The following is a 21,879-nucleotide window of genomic DNA, read 5'->3' as shown; positions in this document are numbered from 1 at the left end:
CCCGGATAGTATAAAATATTAGACATAAATCGACAAAAGAATAAAACATCCGTCAAACTAAAGAGAACGGTAACAAAATCAACTCTAAAATTACTTGCAAAAGTAAAATTACATACATAAACTCTAAAATGTGTACTACAAAAGTAAATAAAAACTTTTAAAAGTAAGACTTATTAAACGAATTTGAACTTAAAAATTGTTTATGCAAAGAGTGCTCAAGCTAATTTTTTGAACCTGATCTTAATTACCGTCAATTTTAAGAGAGAAAGCCTTGTCGTTAACGTGAGAAAAAACACTCATATATCTTGGCTGAAAAAAAAATGCAAATTTGAACTTAAAAATTGTATTTGTAGTTTTAATTTAAGTATTGCTTCGTTGGGTTCCCTAAATTATCTCCTAGTACCTTGATAAAAAAAATTTAATCAGCGCCCAATGAAGATATTTGTGTAATTAATGTATTATTTTATAATTTGGTAAAACGTAAAATAATATTTCAAATTTTTCAGAAAATTTTTCAGTTGTCTGTAAACATTCTTGAAATTCAAAAGGAAAACCAATTACCATCTAACTTCTCAGAAAATCATAAAATATTTAAGAAATTTCTCATTTTGGGAAAACTAACAATCACCAAATAGAACATAAGAAAGTTTGAAACTAATTAAAAATGAATACCTGGAAATTACTTTCGGCTTTACTTAGATATTTTGTTTATCTAAAGAGTAATTAAAAAAATATATTATATATGTTTATAATTAAAATTTTAAATGGGGTTTGATGCTCCAGATCCGATCACCTCCGCCATCTGAAATCAAATTGAGCAGAAACTACAATGAACTTACCAAATTCAAGGTGGACCCGTCACTCCAGGGAAGAGTTCCGATATTTTGTTGAATACATCCATAACCTGAAGCCAATGAAAAAAGTCTCGTCATTCAAGTTACCAACAATAGAAGGGTATCAAGAAATTAACTATCAAGACGACCTCTGCTGCGATCAAGAGCCAAAACACGGGAGCAAAGTTCAAACGAGGATATGACAAACCACAGATAGAATTTTAATAAGCATTTATCAAACGCAGGCGTTTAGTTTTTGGATAAATTAATGTAGCCATATACATGCTGTAACATATAATAAGTTCGAAAGAGAGGTAAAGGTGAGAAACTCCAAGTGATGATGTCCAATAAGCCCATCAATTGAATAGAAAGAAGGAAAATATTACCTCCTTGTCGTTTTGATATTTCGCAATACTCGGTGGGTTCTGGGAACACTGCAAAAGCAGCACGAAGTCATGAATATAAATACAAAATGTTTACCATGCGTGAATGACATGTAGATATATTATTCAGCGGCTTAGCCAGGAGGGGGACTGGCATCTAGAAAGTATTATGTATGGATCCGCCATCTAGAAAGTATTATCATCCGCCATCTAGAAAGTATTATGTATGGATGTAACATTTGGTGAGGATGTAACAAAGATTACTCTCCTTATAATTTATGTTGATGACATAATTAAGACAGGAGATGACAAGGAAGAAATGGCCCAGCTTAAGAAACAATTGGCTCAGGAATTCGAAATCAATGACTTGGAAAAGTTCCAATATTTTCTCGGAATAGAAGTGGCCAGATTGAAAGAGGGAATCTTTATTTCCCAAAGAAAGTATGTCTTAGATCTTTTGACAGAGACAGGGATGTTGGGTTGCAAACCAATAGAATCAACTATCGAGAGAGTAATCACAAGTTACAAGCAGGGATAGGTGAAATGGTGGATAAAGACGGATATCAAAAACTCGTCGGACGATTGATTTATCTCGCTCATACTCGACCTAATATAGCCTATGCAGTTAGTTTAGTAAGCCAGTTTATGCATGATCCTCACAAAGCCCATATTGCAAATTTTGTGCTATTTGAAGTCTACACCAGGCAAAGGTATTCTCTTCTCCAAAAATAGTCATCTCAATATAGAAGTATTTACAGATGCAGATTGGCCTGGCTCTCTTGATGACAGAAGGTCAACAACAGGTTATTGTACTCTTGTGGGGGGAAACTTAGTCACTTGGAGGAGTAAGAAACAAAGTGTTATTACTCGATCAAGTGCAGAGGCTGAATATAGGGCCATGAATCAAAGTGTTTGTGAGCTTTTATGGCTGCAAAAGGTATTGGAATAGCTAAAGTTGTTGAATGAAAATGGATCAACCTTATACTGTGATAAAAAAGCAGCCATCAACATAGCTCAAAATCCAATGCAACATGATAGGACCAAGCACATCGAAATAGATAGTCATTTTATCAAGGAAAAAGTAGCCAGTAGTGTCTTAAGCTACGTTATCTAGCATCCAAAAGACAGTTGACTGATGTTTTTACTAAAGAGCTCAACTGTAAGACTTATCATAATCTTCTTTGCAATGTGGGCATGCGAGACATCTATGCACCACCAACCTTAGGGGGAGTGTTTAGGGATTATAGCTGATTTTTAGAGATTCTAATTAGAGATGTTCTTTCCTTACATGATTCAGTGCTTCATGTATATATCTATAAATATTTCTGAGAAATAATAGTTCCGAGTGAGTTTTTCCTCAATATATTAGAGTATTCATTTCTAATTTCATCATATTCCAACTCTGCATTCAAACAATCTGTAAGAAGAAAAGAAGACCAGGAATCATACATTAAAAAGTCCAGATACAATAGTGAGCAAGACAACTGTAATAGAACTAGACAAGAAGCAAGCAACAATAAATTCTCTTTGGGGACAGTGCTTGTGACAAGTGTAAATCAAGAGAAAGGAAAACCCCTAAAAGTAATCAAATGCAGAAGGTCAGTAGGAAGCTTACAGCATGTCTTGCAGTTGTTGACGGTACTGAAGATTTTGTAGCATCCCTAATAGAAAAATATGCACGACAGTAAGAAAATTGGAATATATAAAATGATATCCATAAAATTGCAGCAGAGTTTATTCATCAAAAGACCAAAGAAATTTGCAAACAAATAGTTCTACTAAATTTGCCTGGGAAACGAAACAAGTTTTTTCAGGATACAGAAACTTAAAAATGAAATTAATTAAAACTGAAACTTCATAGAACAAGTAAAGGCATTAACTCCTTAACCAGAAAAAAGATATGTCACCTATGATTTTAACATATGATATATTTTACAGAGACCATAAAAACCTACCTTCCCTACTCCTTGCTAACCATCGCCCTCAGCCAAAAAGAAAGAACTGAAAAACAGAGGAGAGCAGTGTTATCAAAAGTGTGGACTTACATTTAAAAGTCTCAGGGTTCCTCATTTCCTCAGGTAAATACCTGTACGGATAAATAAAAGATTAAATTTCCTTTCACTAGATAAAACAAAGATTGCAATGAAAGGTTAATTCAGTTTATTGACAAATATCTACTAAAGAAAGATCCCATCCAAGCACTCCCCTCCCTTTTCTCTCTTCTAAGTTCTAACAACCTAACCATAACCAGACTGCTTCTACCACAACTGACCTCTAATTTCAAATTGACAAATGACTTCCAGATGTGAAAATCTGGAAAAGGCTTTATAATATAATTTACACCTTCAAAGTTTTTTGAGGGATTTTTTTAGCCAACTTAACTTATTACCATGGCTTATCCTGGTGAACGTTCATGTAATATATGGAAGTCTACTATCTTTGCCTTCAATGTAACTTGCAAGGATCTCATTTTCCAAAAGCACTAATAGGAGATAGCTGATGTTAGCTCTCAATCACCGACTTCATAAGCAAGGTTCACAAAAAAGATGAGGAGAAATGACTAACGGTAGATCTGATGCCAGCTTTCAATCACTAACATCTTGGGCAAGGTCCACAAGATTTAGGAGAAATGACAATGGTCGCATTGATGAAAAAAGGTTTTTGCTTAAGCTCTGAATGTTAGAATGTTGCTGGAAAAAGAAAAGAAAAGAAGAGGCAACAAAGAAGATAACTCAGTTTTAACCAGCAACATCCACAGTTAAGTACACTAGGGTAAATAGGCATTAAAATCATTAAGGGGCGTAAAGGGTGTAGGGACAAAAGAGCAGGACTAGTTAACTAGTATGTTGATAAAAGCAGCAATATCATGTTTATTCATCAAAAACATTGAGATGCCTAAAACATATTGTACAAGGAAAGATGTAAGAAAATAATTTGACAGGCCTTGTGTTAGGTAACTATTCCAAAGAATAAGTATTATATAATGCACATTTCAGGCAGGAGCACAAATTTCCACCACCCCTCAGGGCACACTAAGATGAAATCAATTTAAAAAAACTTCAGGAAAAGAATATTCAAGGAAAAGAAGCTATATTACGGATAAACCATCTTCTGCACTGTTGGATCTTCCAGCATTTTCTCTAAAGCATCCACAGATAAGGTAGGACCTGCTCCTCCTGCAAATGAAATATAATGTTTGCTTAATTATTACTCATAGAGCATGAAAGAAACTAGAAAGCATGTAAAAAATATGCAGGTGCATAATTAAGTCAATAATGAATACAACTAAACTAGAGACAAAGAGGCCCCATATATATAATCTTGAACAGTATAGCAAGCAAAAGGTACATGATAAGAAGGCAACAGAAATGCCTCTGTGCCAATGAGGTAATAAACCAAATATTTAACCACCATTTAGCTATGCCAATGAACGCATCAACAAAATGCAGTTTTAAGGAGATGACTATTTTAAAAGATAACATTAATTACTAAGAAAACTGTTGCATATCAACACATGACCAATCCAGTGACTTTAAGCGCTTGCTCCTATATTCCTACACTGCCTACTAATGTTTCTTTTTTTTAATATACAAACAAGTCAAACAATGATATCCAAAATCGTTGTCTTAGGTAAGAATTATTGATCTCTAATACGTTAGAGAATATATTTTTTTTTTTATGTTCAAATACTTACCTCCCATTGTCCCAACAAAAATTTAAACAAAGAAGATTACAAGGTTTAGGAGTGTTGCACTTGACACAAAACTCTCCATGTATGTTTTTATCGTTTTGTTCAGAAAGATATTACAGCCAAATACAACCCAAAATGTCCTATGCTTCCATTCCAATAATCATAAACTCCACAACTAGCATTTTACATACCGCTTGCCTGGAAACCCCCAAAAGCACCGGCATCCTGCTTGGATGCAGCTCCATTGTCAGAAAGCTTCATATAATATTCAAAAGAATTAATTTCCCAAATAGATACTTCAGACTCCTAAAGATATATCCATGCTAGCACAGCTTCTTAATAAGAAAAAAAAAATTTAAAACCTTACATCCTTGGAAGACTGAACCCAATTTGGTGAACTTAGCTCAGCTGCATCTTCAAAAGCACTCTTGTGCATAGTTTCTTTGGGAGAAACATCCACAAAAGCTGCAAAAAGAAATCTGCATCAATTTTAGAGAAACAATTTCCAGAACAACACAATGAACCCAGTCGTTAACTAAATCTAAAACCATCATTTAAGATGCTAGAAAATTAAGTTCATACTAGAGATCAGTTTATACTATCACCTAAAATGTAAAACCCTTATTCTAGGGGAAGGACAAAAATCTGTTAGTCTTGCTAAAGTCTCACATACAAGAATTGCCCATGTAATGTTCCTTTTTACCTCAGAAAAGGAAAATGTTCCATATTACCATATTTCTTTGGCTCGGCAGTTTCTGTTTCATTTTTCACACTTTTCACTTACGTTGCTGGATCAGTAACAGAGGCTGCTTCAACTTGTCTTACAGGTGCATCAACTGTATCAGTGCGTTGAAAAGAAGGAGAACGGGGTATGTCAGGACCTGCTGAAGGAGGTGCTGGAAATGGAAATGGGGAACCCGAGGGAAAAACAGTATTGCCAAATTGATTATTTTGTGTATTCATCCGGCCCATCATGGCTTTGAAAGCTTGTCGCATCGCATACTTCTGAATAATGTAAAGGTAAACATCATGAAGCAATGAAATAGCAGTGTTACATTAAAAAGTTTTGCCATTTGTACCATCTTAAGCTCATAAAGAAAGTTAAGCATACCCAAAAACAGGGACCATAATTTAGATACATTAAGACACAGCTCAGCTACAAAACAGAAGCCCATGAAAGACAGTATAGTTACATATCTAACAAGCCATGATAGGGCTTTGGTCCTCTTTATGACACAAGGAACTGAATGTAGCAAAATATTCAGTATCATACTATTATTTTCAACATTTGTAAATTGACATACTTTTTCTCGGTGCCATAATACAGGGGACATAAATCATGTCTCTGTAATCAGTATGTCAAGGCAACTTTGTGCCACTAAGTCAGCTTCTCAACACCATTCAACTAAGATCGGAAAATAAATAAAGAGGCACAACTTACTGACTGACTAGCAATTTTATATCCCAGATAACTAATTTCCATTAACAACTTTGTTATCAGCTCTGAAACCCCCAGAAATTGGGCCCAACCAGGTAGGGGTTCATCTTCCTCTAGGATGGATGAAGAAAAATATTTTGAATATATCAAACCACAATTTTGAAGGTCAACTCAAGGCTGCCTAGGAAAATATTGTATTCCCCAGTTTTGCTTTGAACTACCACTATCTATGATAACCTGGATTTTGGAATTCCAAATAATATATAACAATTAGAATCAAGTACATGGCCAAACAAATTTGTTCAAATTAGGTCAGCTGTGTTAGTGTATGAAGTCAGTTCAGTTAGTCAACTGCAGCAGTTATAGTGGTTATATCTGGTGTGCTTGTTGTAAACAATATTAGACATGTGATAAATGTGCTAGCAGTTAGCTTACGCAGTTATTAGTTGAAGAGCAGTTTTATTGATACATATAAATTCAGTAAAGTAGTTGTGTTGATGTATGGTTGAATGATTACAAAGATATATATCTTTTCACTCTAAGTTTCTTGTTTACTCTTCTAGTTTTTTTCATCAGTTTCTTCAAGAATCCGTCAAGCTGGATGATTTACTATAATAATGTAAAGTCTTCTAGACCAAAACATACAGACTCTGACAACAGCTAAATCTAAACCCTCCAAAAAAATGTTTTGACTGATAAAAGAAAGCACCTTTAGGTAGTATATGGGAAACTTGAAAAACTAATGGAAGACATCAACTTCCTATCTTCAAATGGCACCAGAAGCATAATTAAGACCTCCAATAACTAGAAAACATCCAAAGCATTCACATTAAATGGAATTTTACCCGTCACCATTTTAATTGCTTTATTTAAGTATTCTACTTCCAAAACTCAAACAAAGATTCTATCGTAAAGATTACAGGCAAGAGCAATACAACTATACCTCATATAAGAGAAACCCTCACCTTTAAGCTTGAAGCTACCTGTCATTTCATACGGTCTCATCAAAATATGCACCAAAAAGAAACCATTGCCATTATCAATACAATAATACTAAAAATATCACCCGAGAAAAAGCATCCACTTGCTCACCCATGTAAAAAGTGCTGAGAGCCCAATGCCTACTCCAATCCAAAAGAGTGGTGATCCTCTGGAAAACATAAAGACACAAATGACTGAGCAAAGAAAAGAATGTTCATAAAACGCAAAAGATAATATCTGCCAAGTAATTACGTCTTTTTCCCCCTGTATTAGCTTTGTTCCTCCAAAGTTGCTATAAAGCAAAGTAAATAATAAAAAGAAAAGAAAATCACGATTCCGTAAAAAAAATGGAGTAAAATGCTAAAGTTTTCATAGCAATTCAAACGAATTTGCCCCCTAAGGCTCTGTCTGGTGGCTTTTCCTACCTGAAAATTTACTAAAGAAAAGAATAATAAAAAGAAAACAAAAAAAAAAGGATAAATGATCAATAAGTAACCATAATTCTAACACAACATGGATTACTTTTTTCTTCACATTAAATTGAACATCAAATGTTTAGTCCTCCAAAGAATTTACAATCTTAAGTTCATCATCCATCCTTTCTTTAATTTTCAAAAGCAGAAATTAGAAACCAAAAGCTAGATACACACACACAAAAGGAAGATTTACTTACATTCGAGAGGATGGCGGAGGCACAGTGGGATTAGGGTTGACTCCAACTGAAGAAGTCTGTTGATTGCTGGAAGAAGAAATGCTCGCAAACCTCTCATCCCTATGCTTTCTCAAAACTGCTTAACATAAAATCCATGGAAAAAGAAAGAACATAAAAAGTACAAGAAATTTAAACATCAAAGCAAAACAATAACAGCACGTTTGGGCTGTATTGGAATAAAGGTGAATAAAGGGGTAATGGATTAGAGGCGTAATGGATCAGAGCTGTAATGGAATAGAGGCGTAATAGTAAATTAATTGTTTGGTTGAATGTATTGGAATAGAGGCGTAATAGTAATCTTGTGTTTGGTTGAATGGAATAGAGGTGTAATAGCATAATAGAAAAAACTAAAATGACTAGAATACCCTTACCATAAATTTGTTTAGGTAAATGATTATTGTTATTGTTATTTAAATTTTAATAAGATTATTAATATCAATAATAAATAATTTAATCATATTTAAACATAATTATTATTAAATATATTATAATTAAAATATATAATTTAATAAAATTCTTAATAATTAATATTCTTATATGAATTTACTCAAATCATAATATATGATACTATAAAAGATAATTTAACATAATTATTATTAAATATAATTTAATTAAAATATATAATTTAATAAAATTCTTAATATTAAATATTCTTATATGAATTTACTAAAATCATAATATATAATAATATAAAATATAATTTAAAATGATTATTATTAAATATAATTTAATAAAATATATAATTTAATAAAATTCTTAATATTAAATATTCTTATATGAATTTACTAAAATCATAATATATAATACTAAAATCATAATATATATAATTTAATTTTTGAATGAATGCAAATGATTCACTATGAATGTTTCATTCATAAGATCTCCCTTGCTGTATCTTCTTCCTAGATAAAAATTGAAAAACAATAGCAAACAAATAATTCAAAGGATTTTTTCATTAATTTTATAAATGTTAATTGGGAGAAGCAACTCCAAAAATCATCATATGTTATAAAAAAATTCAGCATTTATGAGCTAAACAAAGGAGCTTGATGATATCCCAATATACAGGTTTATACAAACTTGATAGCAATCTTCCATCAAAAGTGTACGGATGAAGATAAGAGATGGTGACATTTTGGTAAGATAAAGGTTCCAGGACAGCTTATGGGGTTCTTCAAAACATAATCTGTGTAGAGCTCATAAACAACTTTCAAGAGAGCCTCCATGTGCTGTGTCCCAGGTTCACAAACTACAAAGAACTTTGTCCCTGAAAATCATAACATGCATATTTGCAAAATCAACAGTGTAGAGAATTCATCGAGTGGTTATTTAGAATCCATTTAAAGGAGAGAATTCATATTTGAACATGAGTTTGAAGAAGATGAAGTATAGAACTTATGTCTTATTATCTTTATGCATAAGGAAATACCAATCTTGATGCTTAAACTAATATGGAAGAAGATGAAGTATAGAAGGTTTTTGGATAGTTTATGCCACGTATTAAATAAGTTTCTCAAAAAATATGAAAATTGTGAAGTCACTAAGAATTGCAGTTGCTATTGTCTGCCATCATCCAAATCAAAGATAAACTCAGGTGGGATTCTAATCTAATCAGTTTCCATTATCCAATACACTCTTCAAGGTTACAATGTAAAACAGTATCTTCATCTAAAGCATTCAAAATCAAGAATAAAGCTGCAAACAATTGCAGTTAAAACTTTTTAAGGTATGAGTGGCATACAAGTTACAAACACTCTCAAGAGGCCTCAGGCAGGTAATGTCTCCCTTAGGTTCGTTAATGACATGTGGGAGGCTAGTGGTAGATTATGAGCTTCAAAGAATATATAATTATTAGTGTTTTACAGTACATCTCATTACCAAAACCATAAAACAATCAGTTAGAAGTTTCAATTACAAAATATACCCTTCAATCACCAAAACCATAAAACAATAAAACAATTTGTTTAACAAGTGAGACCAACTCAGTCAAAGGCATTATATTAGTATGGATACATAGGTATTCAAAATTAGAAGAAGTAGAATCAACTCAATATCAAAGCAATATACTAGTCTAGAATTAGAAATTTGGGACCCTATCATGTCTAAATGATAAATTTATGAAGAAATAATAACCCATTCTAGCAAAGTTCCATGGCTATTATATTTTCAACAGGCATGCAATACATCAAAGCATACTGAAGTTCTTGAACTTAACAGTAGTGAAAGTAATTCGAAGATTGAACTTTTTAAAAAAAAATATCTTTTCCAATATGAGCTTTAAAGTTAACTGTGTTAATAGAAATCCCTTCAGCCTCAGCTATAGCGTCTACCATCATAAAACCCACCTGTTGGCAAAAAAATGAAACAAAAAAAATCATTAAATGAACATTAAATTCGTTAAAAAAATTAAAATGAGGACGTATTAATACGTTGTGGCGGGTGCCATTGAATTTCTTGCCGGGATTACCGAGATCGACGATGAGCCACGGCTTGCAAGGTGGAGACTGTGGCCTGGGCTCGGGCGGAGACACCTGAGCATCCTCCGCCGTATTGGCGAGAGAAGAATTTGAAATTTTCGTGGAAAATAGGGAATTGAATCATGGTTCTTTTGGTAGCGGCAGAAATTTTGAAGGAAGAATGAGATCTGGGGATATGAAATCTGGAGCAAACTTTTTGGGTAGAAGATAGCAGGATATTTTGGTCTCAAAATTTTGGGGTGAAGAAATCAGTAAACGGTGAATACCAATTCCTTGCCCCCACCCCTGAATACCTATTACAGGTGCTGAGGGAATAAACAAGTAATAGCAAAACGGTGGAATAGTAAACGGTGAACCAAACAATGGAATATAGGTGTAATCACTGTAGCGCGCGGAATAGGCAAGGAATGGAATGGCTATTCATGCCAACCAAACATGCTCTAAAGAAAGAAAGAAAGAAGAGAAGCAATACCAATTTGGGGATGACGGGGAGGAAGAGGAGAAGCATGGGCGGAGATTGGAATTCGGGAAGAACGAGGAGCAATCTTGGAAGTTCGAAAAAGGAAGGTTTTGGTAGTGTTTTCGAGAGTGTAATTAGGATTATTGTATCCTAAGAGGAGAAGAGTAAGACAAGGACGAAGAAGAAACTAACGCCATATTCAAATTCTCCATTGAATTTTACAACCCTATGAAAAATTAAATTAAATCAAGAAATTTTTTTGAAGGATGTAAAGAAATAAGTTTTGGAGAGATGTTGAAGCCAAAACAAGAGCATTATTTTTCAGCTCTGCACTAATAGCTTCTAATGGAGTTTGGCATTATCAATTAAGTGACATTAATTAAAAGTTTCTTTAACTTAAATGTTAGATATACTATAATTAGGGTCGAGGTTAGACCTTCGTTATTGTTATCGTTGAAAAATGTTCTCTAAAAATGCTTTTAGAAACAAAATTGAGGTTTTTAAAAGTGTGTTTCGAATTTTAGTACTCTATTGTTGTAAAAAATGTGATTAAAAGTTACATAGTCATTTTAAATCTGTAGTAGAAATTTAAATGTATTTAAGTTATATGATATTTAAATAATTTAATATAATAATACATAAAATATAAATTTTAAATAATTTTAATTAATTAATATAAATTATTTATAAATTTATCGATATATATTATATTTAAATAATGTAATATAATGATATATGAAATATTCAAATAATTTATTATAAAAATACAAAAAAATTAATTTAATTTAATTTTTATATATTTTTTAAATAGTTAATATAAAAATAAGAGTATTTTGGTAATTTTTATTTTTAAACGCAAAAGTCAAAAGTAAAAAACACATAAACCCCAACTTTTTGTTTGGATAGAAAAACACTTTTCCATTGTAGTTTTGACCCTTAAAATTAGGCGTTCTTGGTCGCTTTTGCGATGGAAAAGCACTTTTAGAACTCCAACACAATAAAGTACGGGGGTTTAGCATTTGGTATACTAGTAATGTACTTTTTTTAATTTCACAAATAGTCTTGAAAAATTGACATTTATATTTTTTTTAAAATATATTTTTTTAATATTTTACTATACTTCTATATGACAGTTTTCAACTCTAACCTTGTTTGTGAAGTCTAAAAATTTCGATGACAATGTATCAAATAATTTCCTTTATAATTATTACAAACTAGTTTCATTTATCTTTGAGTAAGAGATTATTGTATTTAACAATAAATTTTTATTTAATTAATTTATATAATTTTAGGTTAAAATTTCAATTGTTCATGAATAATATAATTGAAAACATTAAACATAATAATTAATTAATTAAAATTTGAAAAACATAATTGATATTAGAAAGATTATAATATTATTTCCGTTGTAAATCTATTGATAAATGGATGTCCATAACCCCTTAAATTTATCCTATTGTAACCCCTAAAAGATGAATGTCCATAACTCTTAAATTCATTATCTTGTAATCCATAAACCATTTATAGAGTACCTTAATGTTGGTCCTTAATGCTTTGTAACCTATGGTTTTTGAAGCCTATAAGTAGAGGGCATGTACAAGCTTATTGGATGCCAATGTGAAAGTTGAATCACCCTTTTATCTTTTGTTTTTCTCTCTTGTTCATTATATATTTCTTTTAAGTCTTATAACACATTATCAACACGAGCCTCTACAAGTTCATAGTGAAGTTCACGTCATTGCGACTATATATGGTATACGTATTTTCATCATTATTTTAATTTGTTCATCATATTTTTATAGAAAGAGAAATATTCAAAGCATACAAATCAATTTTTTCTTCTCTAAATTATTTTGGCTTATTCACCATTTTTTAAAGGTTACTAAAAGAAATTTCATTATTTCAATTTGTTTTAAGTTATTATTTTGACTACTTCTCTATATGCCAATATTTGACATACATATTATTATTCCGCAAATTCGGTATAAATAATTGATTGTTTTACTATTGAGAATATTTATTATTATAATATTGCTCAAAGTGCGTTCCTTTTATTGACGATCAAAATTATCCTCTATGATTTCCAATATCTTAGACGACAAGATGCAAATTTTTTAGAGGAAGTTTTTTTATTGAATGTTTCATATCTGATTTTTTTTAGCTAATTTGTGGTCGATTATAATTGTTTTGATTAACTTATTTTATTTTTATGATCTTAGATGAATGGTGAAAGATTTAATATCGGTATGGACTTTGATTCGGTGCTCTTAACATTGGGGTGTCTTAGTATCATATAAGTCATCTTGAAATAAAAGTTTTTTATCAATGTATTTTGAATTTGCTTACTTTTGATAAAATCATCAAGACTCAACGTTAAACAAGAAAGTTGCTATTAAAACTTTCATAGAAGAAAAGAAATTGAGGTAAATTTCACTTATCACATTACATGCTTATATGTATTTGTATTTTGTTCATAAATTTTTTATTAATATATGCTATTTGATAAATACTTGGTAATTATTTACGACGGTGATAGATTAATTTTAATGTTATAAATTGATAGATTTTTAAATCGCGATTCATAATATTATCGGTCATTTTATTAATCAAGCCCTAAGGTTCATCATAATATGTGACCTTGCATCATTCTCAATCATCATTAAACTAGTTGTTTTATATGTTTATTTGATGGTTTCAATTTATATATATAAGTTTTCTAAATCTAGACATCATATGTTTTTGGACTTTGATATTGTTTAAAATTCTCTTAATCAACAATGATTAAAGTCATTACATATATTAATAAAATCAAGATTCTTTCACACCAAACAATCAAATATTATTTCACATCAAACGTGTTTGTTTAAAGTCATTTTAATGACAAATTTTGGGGAATGTCTAAATTGATTTTTGGGTTGATTCCAATATATAATTTCAAGTATAGTTGTTGTCATTTTTAAGTCTTGAATTATTTTGGTTGGAAAAATTTTTTATAGACTTAAAAATGAGAACTACTATATTAATTTGGCCATTGGCATTTCTATGAACCTTGTTTGTATTAACTGATTTTTTTTATAAGAAGCATAAAAAAAGGGTTATGTTGTAACACCCTCATACCCAGTCTAGTTGCTGAACCCTAGCTATCGAACACCACATTAGTCACCTAAGTGACTCTCCATTAACAACCAACCTAACCTCCAAAGACATTACAAGTTAAAACATAAAATATGCTTAAGTTGCTAACATGCAGTGAAAAATCATATAAGTACTTTCATCAATACATTTAAACTAACTTTTATTCAGGTGGTACTCTAAATTTAAGTAAATAGTAGACACATCTCAACATCAAGGTTCGCTCCTAGTGTAGCTCGCACATTTTAAGTCTTTGCAGTGTAAGACTTTTTAAATAGGGTAAGTTTTACGAACTACCTATAATAGCCCGTTTTTAGTGGTATCAGAAACAGTGGTTTTAGGACCATGATTCCGACAAGTAAGTCATTATTTTATTATTTATTTAATGTTTATAGGATTATATGAGGGTTGTTTTAATTTTTTGTTAAGAAATTTTTAAGTTTAAATAGTTAATTAAGTAAAAGGACTAAATTGAAAAAGGTGAAAACGTTGATTTCCATTAGCTAACAGGGTCAAATAGTTTTGAAAAGGTAAATTAATGGACTTGGATGATAATTATACCATATTCTAAGTTAGTGGATGTTTATGGATAGGTTTTAGTGTAATTATAATAGTTTTTAAAAGTTAATCTTGTAATTTAATAATTAAATGATATGTTAAACAAAACAAAAGGTAAAAATTAGTATCATTTTCCCCATTTTCTATTGAAAATTGATTCCACCATAGTTGAGAAGTAAAACTTTCGGCCAAGCTTTGTTTTGGATGCATGGTATGTATTTGATGCTCGTTTTTAATGATTTTTACGTTTTTGAACTCGTATTAACTTAATCTAGCTAGCCGGGGGTTAATGATAGGACCCTGCCCCGAAAACATCCTTGGTTCAGTTCATCAGGTGACAATCGCAAATTCTTGCAAGTTGATCGAAGCTTGTTTCAGTTCAATGAAGCTCAATTCGAGCTAATTTCAGATCATTAAGTTTGAACTTCAATTTATTTTAATTTATGCTTTTACATAGTTGCTGGAATAAATTAAGTTCATTAGTTAGTTTGTTAATTTCAGCATGCACATGATTTAATTTGGGTCTAGTAATTTTTATATTAAATTTGCTTTATTTAGTACATGATTTAATTATGTTTTTAATTAGTACACATTAATTTGTCATAGGTTAAGGCATGCATTTAATTTGTCTATGTTTCAGCCGAATTTATTATATATGCATTTATGTTGTTTGAATCATAACATGTCTTAAATGTGTCCTAATGTGGCTGCCGAATTTATTATGCTTTGTTGACCATGTGGCAGCCGAATTTAATATGTCTCATTCTTAACTTAATGTTCTTATTGTAAGCCGAAATTAATATGTTAATTAACTTGTTTTGTTTCATGCATGAGTTAATTATGTATTAAAGGAGGCTGCCGAATTTAATGAGGGTTTAATTTAAGTCCAACCGAATTTTATTGTCCTTAGATGCTGATTACTGAATTTAATTATTTGTCTGCAGGTTTAATGGCTTGAACGGCATTAAAGGAGTTGCTAGTGCTTTTCATGTGGCCATTTAATGGACGGAATTAATAGGTGCAAGCTTGCCGAATTTAATGTGCAGCAAAGCATGAATTAAATGAGATGTTCAGCATGCAAGGAACGGCATTTAAAGGAAGGTTTAATTCTTTCTTGTCGAATTTATCTTGAATCAATTCATCTTGCATGCACTTTGAGTTGCATTGAAGAAGAGGTCATTGATTGATTCTCTCCAAGTACCTTTTTCGTGGGAATACATGAATTAAAGGATGTGATAAGTTCTATTGGCTTTCCAAGGCTTGGCCGAACCTTTTTCCAAAGCAGCACCATTATTTTCACATGCATGTTTGGTAATTAAAGTTGGGTTCTTGTTTGGTGTCTCCTATGTGACCATTCGGCCAAAGGGTTCTTGATTTATTTTCCTAGCCACCCTTTGCATACATTAATGTGCGACCACCACCATTATTCCAAGTGCATGGATAGGAGCTTGATCAACTTACTTCCTAGCTAAGGATGAATGAGCAGATTTAAGAAACCAATATTGGTACATTCGGTTGAAGTAAAGAGTTTAAACATTTATTCATCATTCTAGAACAACATTAAGGGCTGATTTGTGGCCATTCGTTTTACCTTATTTTTTGTCTATAAATACCTTGGTTATAAGCTTTGTAAAGGTTAGACAATATACTTTTGAATCTTATATGATATCTGATTACTTTGTGAGTTTGTTTTCAACTCTCATTGTTCTCCAAAGACTCGTCTGACTTATCAAGTAACCCTTGTGGCGTCAACCCGTCTTTCTTTCCGAACTTATCACTTTGTACCCAAAGTGTGGCGTTCAAATTATACCAAGGTTCCTATCATCTTTGATAGCGGGTCGAGGTTCCAATTTATTCGTTTTCCATCCATACAAACATACCTAAGTATTCATATAAGTCCTGGGTTAACACACTTATATTGTGTTGGTTCAACTTGAATACTTTATTTTCGTTCACATATCAACCTCAATACATTCCATCACCACTTTTGAACTAATTTGAGCCTTTATCTTTTCTTTCTTAGCCTATTTTCGACAAACCTTAATATTACTCCAATTCACGATCGGGCACATCAACGACTCGACTCTCATCACCGAGGCCGGGGCGTATCATTTGGTATCAGAGCTAGCTGAATCGGAGTAAGAATCGTCATTTTCGGTATTACGAGATTGTAAAAAAAATTCAAAAAAAATTCGAAAAAAATTCGAAAAAAATTATTATTTGTATTCAATTTTTTTATATAGTATTCAGTATTAAAAAGAAAGAAAGAAAAATTCGAAATTGAAACAAAAAAGAAAAAAAAAGGGTGATTGAAATTCATTTTGAGTTTGTAAAAGCATTGTTTGCTGCCTGAAGTACTAAATTCATTTCCAGCCACACTTAACATTTTCTATTTTGTTTGATAGCCTACCTTTAATCCCGACATTAACCCCACCAAGCCACATCAATTTTGTAAACCGACCCCAAACGATTTTGATTTGTCAAATTTAGTTTACGGAGAATTTTGAGAGGCGAAAATCGAGTGGAAAAAGGCACGAGTGAATTACATCAAAAGAAAAAGCCAAAAATTGAGTGTAAACACGAGTGCGAGTGAAAATCATTATTTCCTTTTCGAGAGAATTGGTGAGGATTTTGTGGTGAGTATATAATCATGTCTCGAGAAGAATTTTCTGAAATAGATTTCCAATATTTGATGCAAGAGATGCATAGAATGGTGAAATCAAAATTTGATAAGTTGCATGATAGATTAGATCGAGTGGAGGAAAGAGTCTGGCGGAAGCCAAATTCACCGAATCAAGAGACGGAGACAAGATCATTTCGAAAGCACACATTCCATGATTATTCGAGAAGAGATGATCGAGTTTCTTATGCATCGAGATATTTTCCCACGGAGGGTTATTCACAAAGAGATGATCGTGACTTGCATGATGAATCTGCCATTTCTTTCGAACGAGAAGCTTGTCGTTATGATTCTTATAAGTTATCATCTTCTTGTAATGAAAGAACAAGGCAAAAAGAAAATAGAAGAAAAGAAAAACAAGAGATGTTGATGCAAGAAAATGAACGAATCTTGAATGAAATTGAGGGAAGAAAAAAAGAAATGAGAGAAAAAGAAAAAGAAATAAAAGAAAAAGATATCAAAAGGATAACAAATAAAGAGATTGAAAATGATGTTATCCAGAAAGGATATCAAATGAAAAGGTTGAAAAGGATGTTATCCAAAAATGACAACAAATGAAAAGGAAACCATAAAATGAACTATTTAGTAAAGGTTTGTTGTGTGGTATGGAATGGTTATGTACATTTGAATCGAAATGGAAGATGATTGAATGTATGATTGATGATTTATATGTTGAAATCTTATGCACAATATGTTACATGTTGTGAATAATATGTTCTTATATATGTATATGGTTACTAACTTGTGAAGTGGTGTGATTAGGAAGAAATGTGCAAATGGGGAATAAACAATGCTTGAATGGTTTAATCATGAAATTTTTTGTTTGGTAAGCTTGAGTTCTTTTGTATAAACTTACTAAGCATTGGTTGCTTACGTAGTTGTTTTTCTCTATTTTGTAGATCTTCAGAAAGCTCGACCGGTTGGAATCTTGTCGAAGCTTTATCACGCTATCTGTTGACCACTTTGGTAGTTTTTGGTTATTTTGAAAAAAAATGGTTATAAATGGCATGTATAGGACTTTGTAGTAATAGGTACTTTAGATTAGTTTGATCATATGGTGTGTTTTGGTTATACTTGTACCTATTTGTATATAGGGTTTTGGTTTGGCTTGTATATATTAAAACTTATTTGGATATGGTCATTTTGGTTATGCCTATCTAAAGTGGTAAGCTGTGATGGTATAGATTAAGATGAAATGGTCTTTTAGTATTCATGTTATATGATTGAAATTTGGTATTGTAATCTTTTTCTTAAATGGTTTTGGTGTATGAATTATGGTACCTTTGAATGACATAATGGTTAGAACTTATAGGATGATTGAATTGGTATGTTTTGAGTGTGTTTTGATGATATGAATGTATATGGAAATGGTATGTCTTGGTGTGTAAGAATAGGCTTTGATATGGCTTGTTTTAGGGGCTAAAATTGGAGCATACGGCCTAGGACACGAGCTGTCACACGGTTGTGTGCCACACACGGCCACCCTACACAGTCGTGTGTCTTTATTGTTTTAGTTATTAGATTTACATGACTGGAGACATGGCTGTGTGACCCAACATTGAATACACATACGGTTTGGCACATGGCCTGCAACATAGTCGTGTGGCCCTCTTTTGAATACTCACACGGTCAGACACTGATAACTCTTAAAAGAGTTATATTTTAGGCCTCTAGATGGAATCAATTGTTTGAAATTAAGTAAATACATCTGCATTTTAGGATAATTTTAGAACATTGAATAAAAAAGCTTGGATTGCGCTACATTGGCCATTATTTGTTACTTTTATCATTTAGGGAGGAAATGTGTGGTTCTGTGTGAACACATGTATAGGTAGAAGAAGAGGATGCAGAAAGAAAATAAGGGAAGTGAAATATTGTCATGGCAATTAGTAAGATTGATTGCCAACAGAATTGTCATAGTAATTCCGGGAAGATGACTCAGAACTTTATCCACATCACTCCCAGCTAGCTGAACGTGTACAAGAAAAACAAACCTGAAAAGATGAATGAAAAATGTGTGCTGAGCTGGGACAGATCTACCCAATAAAAGAAGAGGAGAGAAGAAGAGAAAAGAGAGGAGAATTAGGGTGAGAAAAAGATTGGTAACAACAATTCTCTCTCTCTGCGCAAAGAAGAACTCCATTAGAGAATTGCAGAGAAAGAAAGGGTAGCAGCTTAGAAGAGAGCAGGATACAGACGTGAGGAAGGGGAAGAGAAATTTATCCTAGATTCACATACAATCAGAAGATAAAAGAGAAGCTGGAGTGTGGAATGAACTTCTTGCAATTATGCCTTTATTTTTCTAGATTGAATTTTCTGTGATTCGAAATTAATTGAGAAATGTTGGTGAATGATTCTATTTTGATGTTTACTTTTCCACCGATGAACTAAATCTTTTCTGGGTTGGAGTTGTTTGGGTGAATGTTTTATCATCTTTAATGCCTAGGATTTGACATTGTCTATATCACTGTTACATTCGATTCATGCTTATTTTAAATACATGCATGCAAGTTCTAGACATAGTTGAATGTATGATGTGTTCTTAGGTGTTTTTAATTCTGAAAAGGTTAAGAATACTAGATCTTGAATAGTATGATGCAAGTGAATACTTGACAGAATATTCGTAGCACTCTAGACATTGATGTTGCAAGTCGTATAGAGAGGACGTTCATTGTAGTTATCAATCCAAAGTTCTGTAGACGTACATAAACTTAGGTTTTTTGCTTAAGATCGAGCTATCAAAAGAGGCAGGTCATAGTAGCGAATCTCTGGGCAATAGATTAGACAATATTTTGCCATGGCATTATCTTGATACGAACATTTCTCCTGAATAACTCTAACCCTATTCATTCAACAACAGAAATACTCTTGATATTCTTTATGAATTGCCACATCATTTTCTTTACCATATCAATTCTTTGTTCTTTATCATTTAAATTTAGTAATTCATTATTCTAGTTTCTTATTCACTCTGAGATTATTTCATGATATTTTGGTATAATTAACAATATTATAATAACATACTCAATTTCTTACCAATTCTCGATCCCTGTGGAGATGATAGTTACTTATCACTTTATTAATTGAATGACAAGTACACTTGCACAATTGCATTAGTTATTTCACAGGCAACAAGTTTTTGGTGCCACTGCTGGGGATCAGGAACATTGGTGAAAAGTTGATTTGTTATTATTCTTTTTATTTTTGTTAAAGCAGTTAATTAGAATTTTTTTTTATTTTTCAAGTTTGTATTAGTGCATGAGAAGAAATATTCAAGAGGACACAAAATATTGTTTTGATCCTGAAATTGAAAGAACCTTAAGGCGAAGAAGAAAAGAGTTAAGAGAAATGGAGATGATTATAAATGATCTAATTAGAGAAGATCAGGTACTCCTGAATGAAAGGAATGTTGATATTCCTCGAATTACAAATGATAGAGGCAGACCTATCAGAGAACATGAAGTGCCTATTTTTGATAATCTAAATCCAGGAATTGTTAGGCCACATATTCAAGCTCAACACTTTGAATTAAAACCAGTAATGTTTCAGATGCTGCAGATGGTAAGGCAGTTTAGTTGTCTACCTACTAAAGATCCAAGATTGCACTTGAGACTTTTTCTTGAAGTCTGTGACTCATTTAGGCAGCAGGGTGTTCCTGAAGATGCCCTTAGATTAAAATTGTTCCCTTATTCATAGCGAGATCGTGCCAGACCATGGTTGAATGCGTTACCATCAGGTACGAAGGCATCTTAAAATAAACTATAACAGAGATTTCTGCTTAGGTACAATCCTCCCAACATGAATGCGAAGCTTAGAACGACATTACATCATTCAAGCAATCTAGAGATGAGACATTATATGAAGCTTGGGAATGTTTTAAGGAACTAATTAGAAAATGCCTGATACATGGTTTCTAGCATTGGACATAGATGGAAATGTTCTGCAATGGATTAAATGCTCATACATTAATGGTGGTGGATGCATCTACTAATGGAACGTTGCTTGACAAATCCTACAATGAAGCATATGAAATTCTGGAAAGAATAACAAACAATGATTATCAGTACCCCACTACCAGAATTAAAATTGGTAGAAAAGTTGTTGGAACAATGGAACTTGATGTGATTACATCGTTAATTTCTCGGGTATCATCTTTAACAAATATGATTAAAACTCTAAAAAGACCCTCTACAGTGTAGGAGATGAAGGTTGTAGAACTAGCATGCGTATACTATAAGAAGATCATGTTTTTTATGAATACCCATCCAATCGTGTCTCTACGTATTACATGGGGAATTTTAATCGTAGCGAGAACAATCCCTACTTTAAAACATACCATCTAAGGTGGAAACAACATCCAACTTTCAATTGGAGTAATAAGGGAATGGGAAATGCTAGCAATGTTAATCGATAGAATGTGGCTGGTGTACCACCTAGATACAGTCAACCAATGTCGTGGGAAAATGTGCAACAAAGATCTCCATCTTCAACATCAACTATGGAAGCTCTATTAAAGGAGTATATGGCTAAGAAT

General features: G+C 32.2%; 1 non-coding gene and 1 pseudogene across 1 annotated transcript; both read right to left on the bottom strand.

Moving 5' to 3' along the window:
• Positions 1-665: 665 nt before the first annotated feature.
• On the bottom strand, positions 666-9,264 carry LOC105800931 (protein TIC 40, chloroplastic-like; annotated as a pseudogene).
• An 11,888-nt stretch (positions 9,265-21,152) lies between these two features.
• LOC128042683 (small nucleolar RNA R71) lies at positions 21,153-21,258 on the bottom strand. The gene has a single exon (XR_008198196.1). It is a non-coding gene; the product is annotated as a small nucleolar RNA R71 (small nucleolar RNA).
• Positions 21,259-21,879: the final 621 nt, after the last annotated feature.

This window comes from Gossypium raimondii, chromosome 7 (genome assembly GCF_025698545.1).
Source record: "Gossypium raimondii isolate GPD5lz chromosome 7, ASM2569854v1, whole genome shotgun sequence".
Lineage (NCBI taxonomy): Eukaryota > Viridiplantae > Streptophyta > Magnoliopsida > Malvales > Malvaceae > Gossypium > Gossypium raimondii.
Note: the sequence above shows the minus strand (reverse complement) of the source record. Positions and strands in the feature narration are given on the sequence as shown.